The sequence below is a fragment of the Amblyraja radiata genome, chromosome 1 (assembly GCF_010909765.2).
Source record: "Amblyraja radiata isolate CabotCenter1 chromosome 1, sAmbRad1.1.pri, whole genome shotgun sequence".
Taxonomy (NCBI): Eukaryota; Metazoa; Chordata; class Chondrichthyes; order Rajiformes; family Rajidae; genus Amblyraja; species Amblyraja radiata.
In genome coordinates, this window is record NC_045956.1 from 154,818,747 (window position 1) to 154,833,002 (window position 14,256).

The 14,256-nt window shown below is 43.0% G+C and overlaps 1 pseudogene; it reads right to left on the reverse strand.

Moving 5' to 3' along the window:
• Positions 1 to 1,161: 1,161 nt before the first annotated feature.
• On the reverse strand, positions 1,162 to 1,297 carry LOC116983828 (annotated as a pseudogene).
• Positions 1,298 to 14,256: the final 12,959 nt, after the last annotated feature.

Genomic DNA, 14,256 nt, shown 5'->3' on the forward strand with positions numbered 1-14,256 from the left:
AATGCCAGGTGCTCCAGGTCTACTTTTACTCCATTTTTATGCAATGTAAATGTATTAAATACATTTTTATTTTGTGAAAAATAGTTTTCAAAGGTTATTTTGAGTAGAAAAATGATCTAATTAGAATCCGTTGATGGGAGATAACATGCATTGTTTTTTTACGTTTAAGTATTACTCCCAATAAAGCACATAACAATAAAAGTCAAAGCATTTATCCATGAACAATTGTACTGGCTGACATATTTCCTAGAATTTTATAAACAATGAAGAATGGCATTAATATGCTGCAATCTGTGTTGACATAGATTTAGACCTAGGCGCAAAACACAATATTTAAATCCAATATCTAATTATTATGATTCACGAATGTCTGATTGTGAAACATCAACTAATCCAAATATTAATTTTTTTTTTTTTTTTTTTTTAAATTAGAAGTACAGTAAATTACAGTAATACACATCACATATATCTTATTACATTTGTTGTACCACTTCGTTTTTCGAGCTTTAAAAAAGGTAGAAATATAAGAAGTAAGGAAAGTGAGCAAGAGTCGTGAAGGTGCAGGAAAGTGTTGGGAAAAGAAAGCCCCTTAGGGAAGAAGTTAGAGAAGGAAGTAAAGAAAGGAAATAGACCCTAGAAAGAAAAGAAAAAAAGGAGAAACAATCGCTCTATTATAACACAAAACTCCGCAAAAAAGGATATACCAACCGTGTTTTTTTTTACCCCCCGTTACCAGGCCCTGGTACCATTTATTTTTTAAATTACTATTGCACCTTATGCTTGTAATAGTTCCATAAATGCATACCACGTCTTTTGGAAGTGGTCTGCTTTGCCTGCTAGTAATTGTGAAACTAACTAATCAAATATTTTGAAGTAGCTTGAAAAAGAAACATATGCAGAAACTCGGCTCAATTTTGCTTAAACCCTAGAATTTTCAAGGAAACGGTGTGGAAAATACATAGACCCACAGTTCTTACAATCCATTTAGCACTTCACACTCTATATTATGGGCTATGTTGGCTGAAATGATTGCTAATATATTAATTTTCAGGATGTGAGACTTATTGGCTGAGCCAGCATTTGTTGCCTATTTCTAAATGTTCTTGGGGAAGTAATAGTGAGCCATTTTCTTGAACTGCTGCAGTCCTTCTGGTGTTGGTAGTCACACAGTGCTGTTGAGTATCCTGCATTTGGGGATATTGCAGGCATCAGCCACCGGAAGTGCAATGGCAAAAGCCCGACTCGTCCTGGGAGATCGGCCATCATGACCACCGATTCTACCCTGCCTGGTAAGTATTCTTGAAACTGCTTGATAATTGATGTCACCACACTCACCAGGCAATAGAGAGCATTTGATCACTATTCTTTCTCATGATTTGTAGATTGTGGAATGCCTTTGGGTATCAGGAGCTGAGTTACCCGCAAAAAGATATCCAGTCCCTGTTTTGTCTTCTTGTGGCCATAGTTTTTTATATATGAGTTGATTTTCTGATCATTGGTTATACAGCACAGAAACAGGCTATTCGGCCCAACTTGCCCATGCCAACCAAGCTGCCCCATCTGGGCTTGTCCCACCTGCCAGTATCTAACCCTTTCCCATCCATGTACCTACCCAAATGTCTTTTTTATATGTTGTTATTGTAGCTTCCTCAACTACCTCCTCTGGCAGCTCATTGTATACACCCACCACCCATACACAGTGGATGGTGGGCAGCGACGCAATGATGATAAGTCAGGAGTAGGTGATTAGACACTCATATTGGAGATCATCATTGGGTGGAACTTTGTGATGTGAATGTAACTTACCACATACCAATCTATGAATGAATGACGTTTAGCTCCCGCTTCATGGAGTTGTGGATTGCGTCATCCACTCTGAAGTTACAAATGAGATTAAAGATTGAGCGAACATCCTCTCTTCTATCCTTTGATAGAAAGGTCGCTGGTGAAACACCTTAAGGTGGTTGGGCATTAGACCCTGCCACTAAGGAACTCATAAGGTCATAAGTAATAGGAGCAGAATTAGGCCATTCGGCTCATCAAGTCTACACCGCCATTCAATCATGGCTGATTTAAGAGGGAGTTAGATGTGGCCCTTGTGGCTAAGGGGATCAGAGGGTATGGAGAGAAGGCAGGTACGGGATACTGAGTTGGATGATCAGCCATGATCATATTGAATGGCGGTGCAGGCTCGAAGGGCCGAATGGCCTACTCCTGCACCTAATTTCTATGTTTCTATGTTTCTATCTATGTCTCCCACCTAACCCCATTCTCCTGCCTTCTCCCCATAACCCCTGACAGCTCATCCACTGAATTCCTGGGACTGGGTGATTGACCCAGTTTTCTTTGTGTGAGGTGTGGTTTCTAACCACCTTTGATGCCCATCAACTTCACCCTGGGCACCTTAACAACTTTCCCAAAACATTGTGCCTTGTTGTCAAGGGTAGTCACCCTCCCCTGACTTCTTTGGTCCAGATTTGGAGCAAGGCTCTGATGAGAGCCAAATGGTCCTGGTGAAACACAATCTAGTTACTGGTGTGCAGCTCTCTGATGGAAAGTTTTGGCTGTGGATATATTCCACAGAAGCCACAGTTATGCCAATTATTGTGGAGATTTCCCAGATATCGGTATTGCCATTTCAGATGCAGAGCACTGTTATGTTCATCAAATTCACAAGTTTATTTCATTTACCCAGCCACCCGACTATTGTCCAACTAAAACATTGTTACAATGTTCGGATGGGGAGAGGAAGTGGGGGCAGTAGTGTCAGAAGGATGTTTCTTTAGCCACCAAATTGATGAGCAATATCATCAAAAGAGTTTGAAGTGGACATACATAGGGCCCATCTGCCGAGAAGGATTTGCATAATATTTGAAGATAGGTATAAAACAAGTAAAGTGTATGATGTAGACAGAACAAAATGCCAAGAGAAAAGATAGAGGGAAGATGGTGAAAATGGCACCAAAATTACATTGCACATATTGTGTTGGCCTGAACAATGCACTGAAGAAAGTTGTATCCAATAGCCAAAACGCTCTTTATTAATCCCTGATGCTCTTCTGCTTAAATCAGCACTCAGATATAATGAAAGGGAATTCACACTGTTGGAAACTTGCTAACAGTCTCACCAGGTTCACACATGAATATTGGCCAGTTGGAATCACACTTCAGCAAGCGTTAGCTATTTCACCATGAAAAGATGAGGAAGAATAATGATATTTGAACACAACAATTCCGAAATACAAATACCAGCCAGTACGTGTTTGTCAGCTGTGACTCTGTCGCTAACACCTTTGCCTCTGAGTCAAGATGTTATGGATTCATCACCACTTCATAGATTTGTGCAGAAATCTAGGCTGGCATTGCTGTACAGTATTGAGTGAGCAATGAACTATTCGTATTATGGTCTTTCAAATGGAACATTAAACCGATGTACTCCGTTGCACTCTCAAGTTGATGCATATCCCTCAATGATGTTAAAGAAGAGATGGGATGCAATTCCTTTGTCCTGCCATTATTTTTATTTTTAGTTTAGTTTATTTTAGTTTATTGTTATGTGTACCAAGGTACAGTGTGCTAAACAGTCAGCGGAAAGACAATACATGATTACAATCGAGCCTTTTACAATGTATAGATACATGATAAGGGAATAACGTTTAGTGCAAGGTAAGGCCAGTAAAGTCCAATCACAGATAGTCCGTGGGTCATCAATGAGGTAGATCGTAGTTCAGGATTGCTCCCTGGTTATGGCAGGATGGTTCAGTTGCCTGATAACAGCTGGGAAGAAACTTCCCTGAATTATTCTTCACTTATTTACCCTTTACTTAACATTACCAAAAATAAGATTATCTGATCATTATCATATTGTTGTTCATGATATTTACTTGTTCAAATATTGACAGCCAGGTCTCTTGCATTAATGAGGAGAACTACACTTCTATAGTACTTGATTTGCCATAATGTGCTTTGGGCTACAATAAATGAAATGTGGGAAAGACAATGTACAAATGTCTTTCACTGGATACACCATTCCCTGGTAAGGTTTGTCTTATTTTGTATTTTAAACTTTTATAACTGTCATCAATAAATCACCCATTTTCTTTTCTTCTCAAAGTAGCAAAATTAAATAATGTTAACCACGTTGATTTATACACCCTTTATAAATAAAGATTTCAGGATTATCTCGGCAGTGATGTTCGTTGTTTGACTACATCTTGAAGTTACAAGAATAATCATTCCTTTGCTCTAACCAATTGTTCATATTTACTGGATATCTTTGGCTGAAAGCCATGGCCATTGCGAATAAACATCAAAATTTGGCAAACATAGCTTCTGTTTATCATTGTTTCTGCCGAGACTATGACAACGTCTATAAATCGAGCCAACAATGATCTTGAGTCATTAGCTATGTCTCCAGGACTGGTAGATACTGCTAATCCACAAGAACCCAACATAAATGATTAAATACGATATAAAAGTGTCGTATGGTTGTAATATGGTTGAAAATAATAATTATTGGTTCAAGGCTGTTAACTCTGTGAATACATGATCAAGTATCCATTATGCAGGTGGGTTAAGAAATGGCTAATGAATTTTTTTCATTGAGAAATGTGAGGTGTGCATTTTGGGAAGTCTAACATGGGCAGGACCTACACAGTGAATGGGGAAGCTCTGGGGAGTGTTGAAGAGCACAGGGATCTAGGTGTGCAGGTACTTAGTTCCTTGAAAGTGGCATCACAGTTAGATAGGGTGGTCAAAAAAGCTTTCGGCCAATTGGCCTTCATCAGTCAGAGTATTGAGCAAGGTACACAAAAAAAGTTGGAGAAACTCAGCGGGTGCAGCAGCATCTATGGAGCGAAGGAAAAAGGCAACGCTTCGGGCCGAAACCCTTCCCCTTCGTCTGGGGAAGGGTTTCGGCCCGAAGCGTTGCCTTTTTTCTTCGCTCCATAGATGCTGCTGCACCCACTGAGTTTCTCCAGCTTTTTTGTGTACCTTCGATTTTCCAGCATCTGCAGTTCCTTCTTAAACAGAGTATTGAGCATTGCAGTTGGGAGGTCATGGTGCCGTACTATAAGGCATTGGTGGGTCTCGACCCGAAACATCACCCATTCCTTCTCTCCAGAGATGCTGCTTGACCCGCCAAGTTACTCCAGCTTTTTGTGTCTATCTTCAGATTATAGACTGAACCTGAACTGTGAAACAACAATGGTTGCCATTTCTCTTCGGCCTGTAAGAGAAGGACCTTTGACCTCCACAAGGAATACTTACATCAGAGCGGACTGACCAAGATCCATAATGCCAGGTAAAAAGAGGCACCTCAGCTGCCACCACGTAAAGTATATCTAATCTGTTTGGATAGCATGCAAAACAAAGCTTTTCACTAAACTTTGGTATGTGACAATAATAAACCTAAATCAAACCACATTTCCTGCAGTAAAATGGCACAACTTCAAAAAAAGACAAGCCTGGGTCTGAAATGTAAATCTTTCCTTTCCACAGATCTTGGATAATTTATTTGGTTCCCTTATGAGAATTGGTTGATGGGGATGAACCTTTGCCTTTTTGGGGGAAACCGGTGCTGGTAGGTGACAAGAGGATCTTGTTTATTCTGCCATTTTTTCTTCCATGTGTGTAAACCCCTGTTTGAAATGTTGGGACGTTTTTGGACTTTTCCCCCAATTCTTAAAGTTTGAAACAATTTAAATAGTTTGCATATAATGGGCCACTTCAACATGGAGATTAGGTGTTTTTTTGCTGCAGCAAATATGTTAAGTCAGAATTAGGTTTGATTCTACTTTCAGTGGAATACAGGGCAAGATTAGCAAATTTACTGATGATACAAAAATATGTGGTTTTGCAGATAGTGAAAGATTGCAGCAGGATCTTGATCGATTGGCCAGGTGGGCTGAGGAATGGTTGATGGAATTTAACACAGAGAAATGTGAGGTGTTGCATTTTGGGATGTCTAACAAGGGCAGGACCTACACAGTGTATGGTAGGCTTCTGGGGAGTGAGAGGGATCTAGGAGTGCAGGTGCATGGCTCCTTGAAGGTCAAGTCACAGGTAGATAAGGTGGTCAAAAAGGTTTTTGGCACATTGGCCTTCGCCAATCATAGTATTGAGTACAGAAGTTGGGAGGTCATGTTGCAGTTGTATAAGACGTTGGTGAGACCGCATTTAGAGTATCGTGTTCATTTCTGGGCACCATGTTAGTGTCACACTTAAACGGGTTCAGAGAAAGATATTGTCACGCTTCAAAGGGTTCAGAGAAGATCTAATATGATGTTGCCAGGAATAGACGGTCTGAGCTATAGGGAAGGATTGAGTAATAGATCATAGATAATAATAGATCAATAGGTGCAGGGGTAGGCCATTCGGCCCTTTGAGCCAGCACTGCCATTCACTGTGATAATGCATGATCATCCACAATCAGTAGCCTGGTAAATGGCTTACCCCTAATTCTTAAACTGTGGCTCCTGGTTCTGGACTCCCCCAACATCGGGAACATGTTTCCTGCCTCTAGCATGTCCAAACCCTTAATAATCTTATATGTTTCAATAAGATACCCTCTCATCCTTCTAAATTCCAGAGTATACAAGCCCAGCTGCTCTATTCTATCAACATATGACAGTCCTGCCATCCCGGGAATTAACCTGGTGAGCCTACGCTGCCCTCCCTCAATAGCAAGAATATAACCATATAACCATATAACATATAACAATTACAGCACGGAAACAGGCCATCTCGGCCCTACAAGTCCGTGCGGAACACTTTTTTTCCCCTAGTCCCATCTACCTGCACTCAGACCATAACCCTCCATTCCTTTCCCATCCATATACCTATCCAATTTATTTTTAAATGATAAAATCGAACCTGCCTCCACCACTTCCACTGGAAGCTCATTCCACACAGCTACCACTCTCTGAGTAAAGAAGATCCCCCTCATGTTACCCCTAAACTTCTGTCCCTTAATTCTCAAGTCATGTCCTCTTGTTTGAATCTTCCCTACTCTCAATGGGAAAAGCTTATCCACGTCAACTCTGTCTATCCCTCTCATCATTTTAAAGACCTCTATCAAGTCCCCCCTTAACCTTCTGCGCTCCAAAGAATAAACGCCTAACTTATTCAACCTTTCTCTGGAACTTAGTTGCTGAAACCCAGGCAACATTCTAGTAAATCTCCTCTGTACTCTCTCTATTTTGTTGACATCCTTCCTATAATTGGGCGACCAAAAGTGTACACCATACTCCAGAATTGGTCTCACCAATGCCTTGTACAATTTTAACATTACATCCCAACTTCTATACTCAATGCTCTGATTTATAAAGGCTAGCACACCAAAAGCTTTCTTTACCACCCTATCTACATGAGATTCTACCTTCAGGGAACTATGCACAGTTATTCCTAGATCCCTCTGTTTACCATGTACGTCCTATTTTGATTTGTCCTGCCAAGAATGTCCTTCCTCAAATTCGGAGATCAAAACTGCACACAAAACTCCAATAGGGGTCTCACTAGGGGCATGCAGAACTGCAGAAGGAACTCTTTGCTCCTATTCTCAAATCCTCTTGCTATGAAGGCCAACATGCCATTCGCTTTCTTCACTGCCTGCTGTACCTGCATGCTTACTTTCAGTGACTGATGAACAAGGAGCCCCAGATCTCATTGAACTTCCCCTTTTCCCAACTTGACACCAATCATACAATAATCTGCTTTCCTGTTTTTGCCACCAAAGTGGATAACCTCACATTTATCCACATTTATTCACGTTTTCACACAAAGGGTGGTGGATGTATGGAACAAGCTGCCAGAGGAGATAGTTGAGGCTGGGACTATCCCAACATTTAAGAAACAGACAGGTACATGGATAGAGCAAGTTTGGAGAGATATGGACAAAGCATAGGCAGGTGGGACTAATGTAGCTAGTAGACACAAAATGCTGGAGTAACTCAGCGGGACAGTCAGCATCTCTGGAGAGATGGAATGGGTGACGTTTTGGGTTAAGACCCTTCTTCAACCTTTATCAGTCAGAGTATTTAGTACAGAAGTTGGGACGCCATGTTGCAGTTGTATAAGACGTTGGTGAGACCGCATTTAAAATATTGTGTTCAGTTCTGGGCACCATGTTATAGGAAAGATATTGTCAAGCTTGAACGGGTTCAGAGAAGATTTACGAGGATGTTGCCAGGACTAGAGGGTCTGAGCTATAGGGAGAGGTTGAGTAGGCTGGGTCTCTATTCCTTGGAGTGCAGGATAATGAGGGGTGATCTTATTGAGTTGTATAAAATCACCTTAGATCAGGTAGATGCACAGAATCTCTTGCCCAGAGAAGGGGATTCGAGGACCTGTGAACATAGGTTCAGACTGAAGAAGGGTCTCGACCTGAAATGTCACCCATTCCTTATCACGAGAAATGCTGCCTGTCCCACAGAGTTACTCCAGCTTTTTGTGTCTAGCTTCGATTTAAACCAGCATCTGTAGTTCTTTCCTGCACATTAGTGTAGCTGGGACATGATGGCCGGTGTGGGCAAGTTGGGCCGAAGGGCCTGTTTCCACACTGTATCATCTATGCCTCTATGATTCTAATAGGCCAGGTGAAAGCCAGAAGAGAAAGCTAGGAATGAATCTGTCGTAATAGGTACAAACAGTACAACCGCAAAGCAAATTCATTACCTTTCACATACAGTGACTTATAGCTTATGCGATGAATCAATGTTAGAATGGATTCATTGTGAAACCGATAGGTTTTCTTGACACTACTGTAACATTAAAGTTGCCCCAAATATCAAATAGAGTGAGACATTTTTGTTTGAATTTCATATTCTTGATAATACAGTTCACTCAGTCTAATGATGCTTTACATTGAGCTCTGTTAATGCCCATTAGTCAGATATTATATATCACACATCCGTGAGTGCCAAATACATTGTATGCAAACATTCTCAAAAATCTGCTTGTTCTTGTTTCATAAGTCAGGCAATTAAATTAGTTGGCGTAATGGAACAAACGTTACAGAAACGGGGTAGTTGAAACCAATTGGAATATTGTAAATATGGTGGCCAGAAGCTAATAAATATGGTGGCCAGAAGCTGATAAATTCTGAGACTATATTTTATTGCTTTCAAATTTATGAAATCTGGCTCAAAAGGCTCAAAAGGGAATTTGCTTTACGGCAGAATGAATTTGGAATATGCACGGTTTGTTTCATCGATATTGTTATTTCTGGATTCAAATGGGATTGATGGGATCACTCTGAAATCAGTAAAGGTCTGATGGGCTGAATAGCCTCCTTCTACATTGTACAGAAATATAGAGATGGAAAGATTAGTCGTCCACAAGTTTAGGGACTCAGATTTGGGAGCTTTGAATGTAATTGTTAGTTATCTTGGGCATCAGTGGAGCGATGGATCTTGTTGGTAGTATCCAATGCAGCCTCAGTGAAGTGGCGGTGAAGGGAATAAATCATTTGTGTCCCAAAGGGTTCGAATCAAGATGATTGCATTTTAGTAGCCAAGACCTGTTGGAGTTACAAATCTGTTGGAGCCAAGATTGTTCCGTCAATGGAAGGCTGTACCTGCATGCTTACTTTCATTGACTGATGAACAAGGATCCCCAGATCCCATTGTACTTCCCCTTTTCCCAACTTAACAGCATTTAAATAATAATCTGCCTTCCTGTTTTTGCTACCAAAGTGGATAGCCTCACATTTATCCACATTGCATCTGCCCACTCACCCAACCTGTCCAAGTCACCCTGTTGTACTTCCGGTGGCGCTGGTGCCAGCAGCCTCCACCTACAGCCCGGTATCTTTTTGTTTATTTAGTTATGTAAAAGTGTGTTTTTTGGTGGTTTTTTTGTGTTTTGATGTGGGGGAAGAGGGTACGGTGCGGGGGATACCGTCCTTCAGCCGCTTCCTGGTGAAGACGCGACCATTATTCGAGTCGCGTCCTCGCCCCCCCCCCCCCCAGCGGCCTACCTACTGGATTGGCGCGGCCTTTCCTGCCGGGATCGACCAGAGCTCCAGCAGCGGCGGGACAGCGCTGTAACATCGCGGGGCTGGCGATGCCTTACTGGGGGTCGCCGACTGGAGCCCGGAGTGCTGGACCTGCGGCACCGACATCATGGAGCTGCGGTTTGCGGGCTCCCAATGCGGGCGGCGCTGATGGACAGCGCGGGGTCCTGCGACTCTGCCCGGCTCGGCCTGCGGACTCGGGAGCTGCGGACTTGGGAGCTGCGGACTCGGGGGCTGCGGACTCCGGCTGCGGGAGGCGGCTGATCAGGAGGTCCGGGCCGCTGAGGAGGAGGATGTTCACCGTCGGGGATCGGCGTCGGCGTTCCACCAGCCCGGCGTGAGGGCCTGAACATCAGGCCACCCGGGGCGGCGACTGCGGGTACTAGGACTCGACCACGAGTGAACATCTGGGAAGAACGGAGGGGAGGCTGGCTGGACTATGGTGCCTTCCTCACCTTGGTGCCACTGTGTTATGTTGTGTCGTGGACTTTCACTGTTTGTGCTTTTTTTTTAAATTCTATTTTATTTTTAATATGTTTTATTATTTATTATTTATTTATTTATTTTTATTTTTATGATACTGCCTGTAAGGGAAATTCATTTCGTTGTCTCTAACTGAGACAATGACAATAAATTTGAATACAATACAATACAAAAAAATTCTCCTAGCATCCTCCTCACAGTTCACACTGCCACCCAGCTTTGTGTCATCTGCAAATTTGCAAATGTTACTTTGAATTCCTTCATCTAAATCATTGATGTATATTGTAAATTGCTACGGTCCCAGCACCAAGCCTTGCGGTACCCCACTAGTCACTGCCTGCCATTCTGAAAGGGATCCGGGGAAAACCCATGCGGTTACAGGGAGAAGGTACAAACTCCGTACAGACAGCACCCACAGTAAGGATCAAAACCGGGTCTCTCATACTGCAAGGCAGCAACTTTTTTTTTTCTTTTTTTTTCTTTTTTTACTTAAATTTGTATTGATTTTTCACAGAGATATATACAAAACAGTGCAACACCATCACCATAAATAAAACAAAATAAGAAAAACTACAATCAAAATTAAAAAATTAATAGGGGTAAAAAAAGTAAATAAATAAAAAATTGGAATAAGACCGTGTGGTTCACGTATCAAATTTTAAAAAAAAGTTACATTGATTAGTTATCTGGAGATATTTCAATATTTACACAAACATACCATCTAGTTCTATATAACACAATCTTCCCATATCGAGCTCGGCATTTATCTAGTTGGTGTAATGGCGCAAATAAACGGTCCATTTTTCCCAGATCTTCTCAAATGAATTCTCCATGACTCTCAAGGAATATGTCAATTTCTCCATAGTAAAGATGTCTCGCACAATTTCTAGCCACTGTTCCTGTTTTGGGGTTTTTTCATTAAGCCACTACCTGGTAATGGTCTTCTTACTTGCTGCAATCAAAACTTTAATCAAATAGGTATCTTCTATCTTTACAACATCTTTAATGTGCCCCAGATACATCACTGGGCAGGTATTTGGGATTTTATAACCCATATTTTTAACAGCTGCGTTAACATTTTCCCAGTATTGCCTTATCTTTACACAGTTCCAGAAAATATGCGAGTGGTCTGCCTCCATACTCCCACACAGCCTCCAACAGTGTTGTTGGACAGCAAGTTATCTGCTTTTTATTTTTAGGTGTTATAAAAAAGCGAGTTAGATTCTTCCAGCAAAATTCTCTCCATACTAGTGAGCTTGTGGATGAACATTATGTTTCACACATTTGATACCATTCTTCTTCTGTTATTTGAATTTTGTAATTCTGCTTCCCATTTTGTTATTTTACTTCGGAGTCACGTGAGTGACTACGTGAAGAGCCCGCTCAGCACGCATGCGCGGCATTACGTTCAGCAGTGCAACAGCGGCCGCATTGGGAGTCAGGCGCTCCCGCTACGTGGTGAAAGAACGGACCGTCAGGTAAGCTCTGAGGTCGGGCTTTCTTTCACAGGAGAGCCTTCTGCTTTTCAGGCAGAGAAGAAAGGCTCTTGGACAAACCTGTCCCCCACACGACTCCACGGAGGAGCGTTCCATCTGGGGGGACAGCAACAAGGCGGTAGGACCGCTTACCGGGCGCTCCGCTATTCCCCAACACCGTGCCGAGCCTAGCCCGCTAGCGCCTGAGCAGCGGGCTGGAAGTAAAGCCATGGAAGAGGCGTCCGGCCGGTGGCTTCCGACTTGTCGGACGGGGACGTCTCTCCACCCGCCCTGGGGAGAGACAGCCGCTTGAGCCGCTTGGAGCGGCTCCTGGAGCAGGAGCTCCAGCGAGACGCGCTTCGTGAGGGGCGCTCTCACAGGGGGAGTTCAGGCACTCCCTCCACAGTGCCTTGTGCACTGCCCATTGCTTCCTCCTTACCCGAGGGTAGCTTTGGTGACCAGGACTGGACTGAAGATCTCGGGAGTATGCAAGGGGTGCAGGAACAGGAAGAGCTGCTAGGTGTGGTAGACCGCTACGAGGCTACCCCACGTGCAGGAGGCCGTTAAAGGCCAAACCAGTGGCCAGCATTAACCACCTCTCCAACAGGCCCCTACAGGTGAGGTGGTCAATGAGGCCTTAGAAACGTATACAGCTCCAGAGAACTGTGAGTCCCTTAAAGTGCCGGCTGTAAACAGCCAAAAGTGGGGGCATGTTGGGGCAAATATTCGGAACCAGGAGCTAAAACTGCAGCAGATCCTCAGGCTCCTGACGTCAGCCATCACATCGTTTGCTCGTTCCGTGGACAAATACGGAGATGACCACAACCTTCGTAAACAAATCATAAAACCTGCCATAAAATCCTAAATATGCGGGGTTGTGCATACCCCAGCCACTGAGCCAGACCCACTGCTCTTTGGCAAAAACCTCACAAAGCATATGAAGGACATGCAAGAGGTTTTACAAAACTTTCGGCTCATGAGGGCAGGGCCGGGACGAGCAAACCAAAAACAATAATTCCTAAGCAGCAGCACCCCATCGCGTCCATCAGTCGACGTCTACCATATTGGACTGGTGTAAAGCTCGTGGTCCGCATTCTATCCCCGGAAGTCTTCTTTACGAACGGACCCCATGGAAAATGCGCCACCCCCCAACATCACCGCCACGTCAGACAACGTGCAAGACTCGTTGGACCGGCAGGAAACAGAAGAATACCCATAACCATGGAGGTAGGTGGGTCTGGTTCCTACCAGCATATAGAAAATAGGGGCTTAATACTAACAGCGGGGAGATTACACCTGTTTTAAGAAGCACGGGAGTCTATCACGAGTGATCAGTATATACTCAATGGCATTAGTGGATACAACATACAATTCATACTAGAAAAATTGCCACCAGTTCAACATTCACCCCAGAGGGTATTTTCCCTCTCCGTTAAAGAAACGAGAGGGACAAGCTGAACTGGTGAGACTAATTACAAAGGGTCATGGGAAAACATGAACCCTTGGAATTCGTATCAAATATTCGTCACTAAACCCAAAAAAGATGGTGGATGTCGCATCATCATTGACTTCTTCACTAAATATGTTTGTTAAGTATATACATTGTATTGTATTGTATTGTATTGTATTTTAATGACCACACAGCCAGGCTGGTGGAATTTGTTATCAGTACAGCTCGGTACAGGTTCCAACATTTCATCAAACATTAAACACATAACATAGATATACATACAGACAGACACATTACATGATACATAAGGGCCATGCTTATTCTTATTCCTCACCGTACAGAGTTTAAAATGTTAATTGCAGTGGGAATGAAACTGTTTTTGAAGCAGTTTGTTTTGGAGGCAATTGTCCTGTAACGCCTCCCAGAGGGCAGTAGCTGAAAGGCATAGTGTGCAGGGTGAGTGGGATCAGAGATGATCTTGCGGGCTCTGTGTAGTGTCCGTTTGTGGTAAAGTGATTCAAGGGATGGTAGGGGTAAGCCAATAATTTTGGATGCTCTGTTGATGATGCGCTGTAATTTCTTCCGGGAGAGTGAGTCGAGACTGCCGAACCAGACTGTGATGTATGAAGTGAGGATGCTTTCGATGATGGCTGTATAGAAGCGGAGCATGAGATGAGACCTTACTCTGAACTTCCTGAGCTGTCGGAGATGGAAAAGTCTTTGCTGGGCTTTTCCATAGATGTGGTCTGCGTTTGTCCTCCATTTGAGGTTGTTGCTGATGTGGGTTCCAAGGAGTTTGAATGTGTCAGTGATGGAGATGGATTCACCTTTAATGA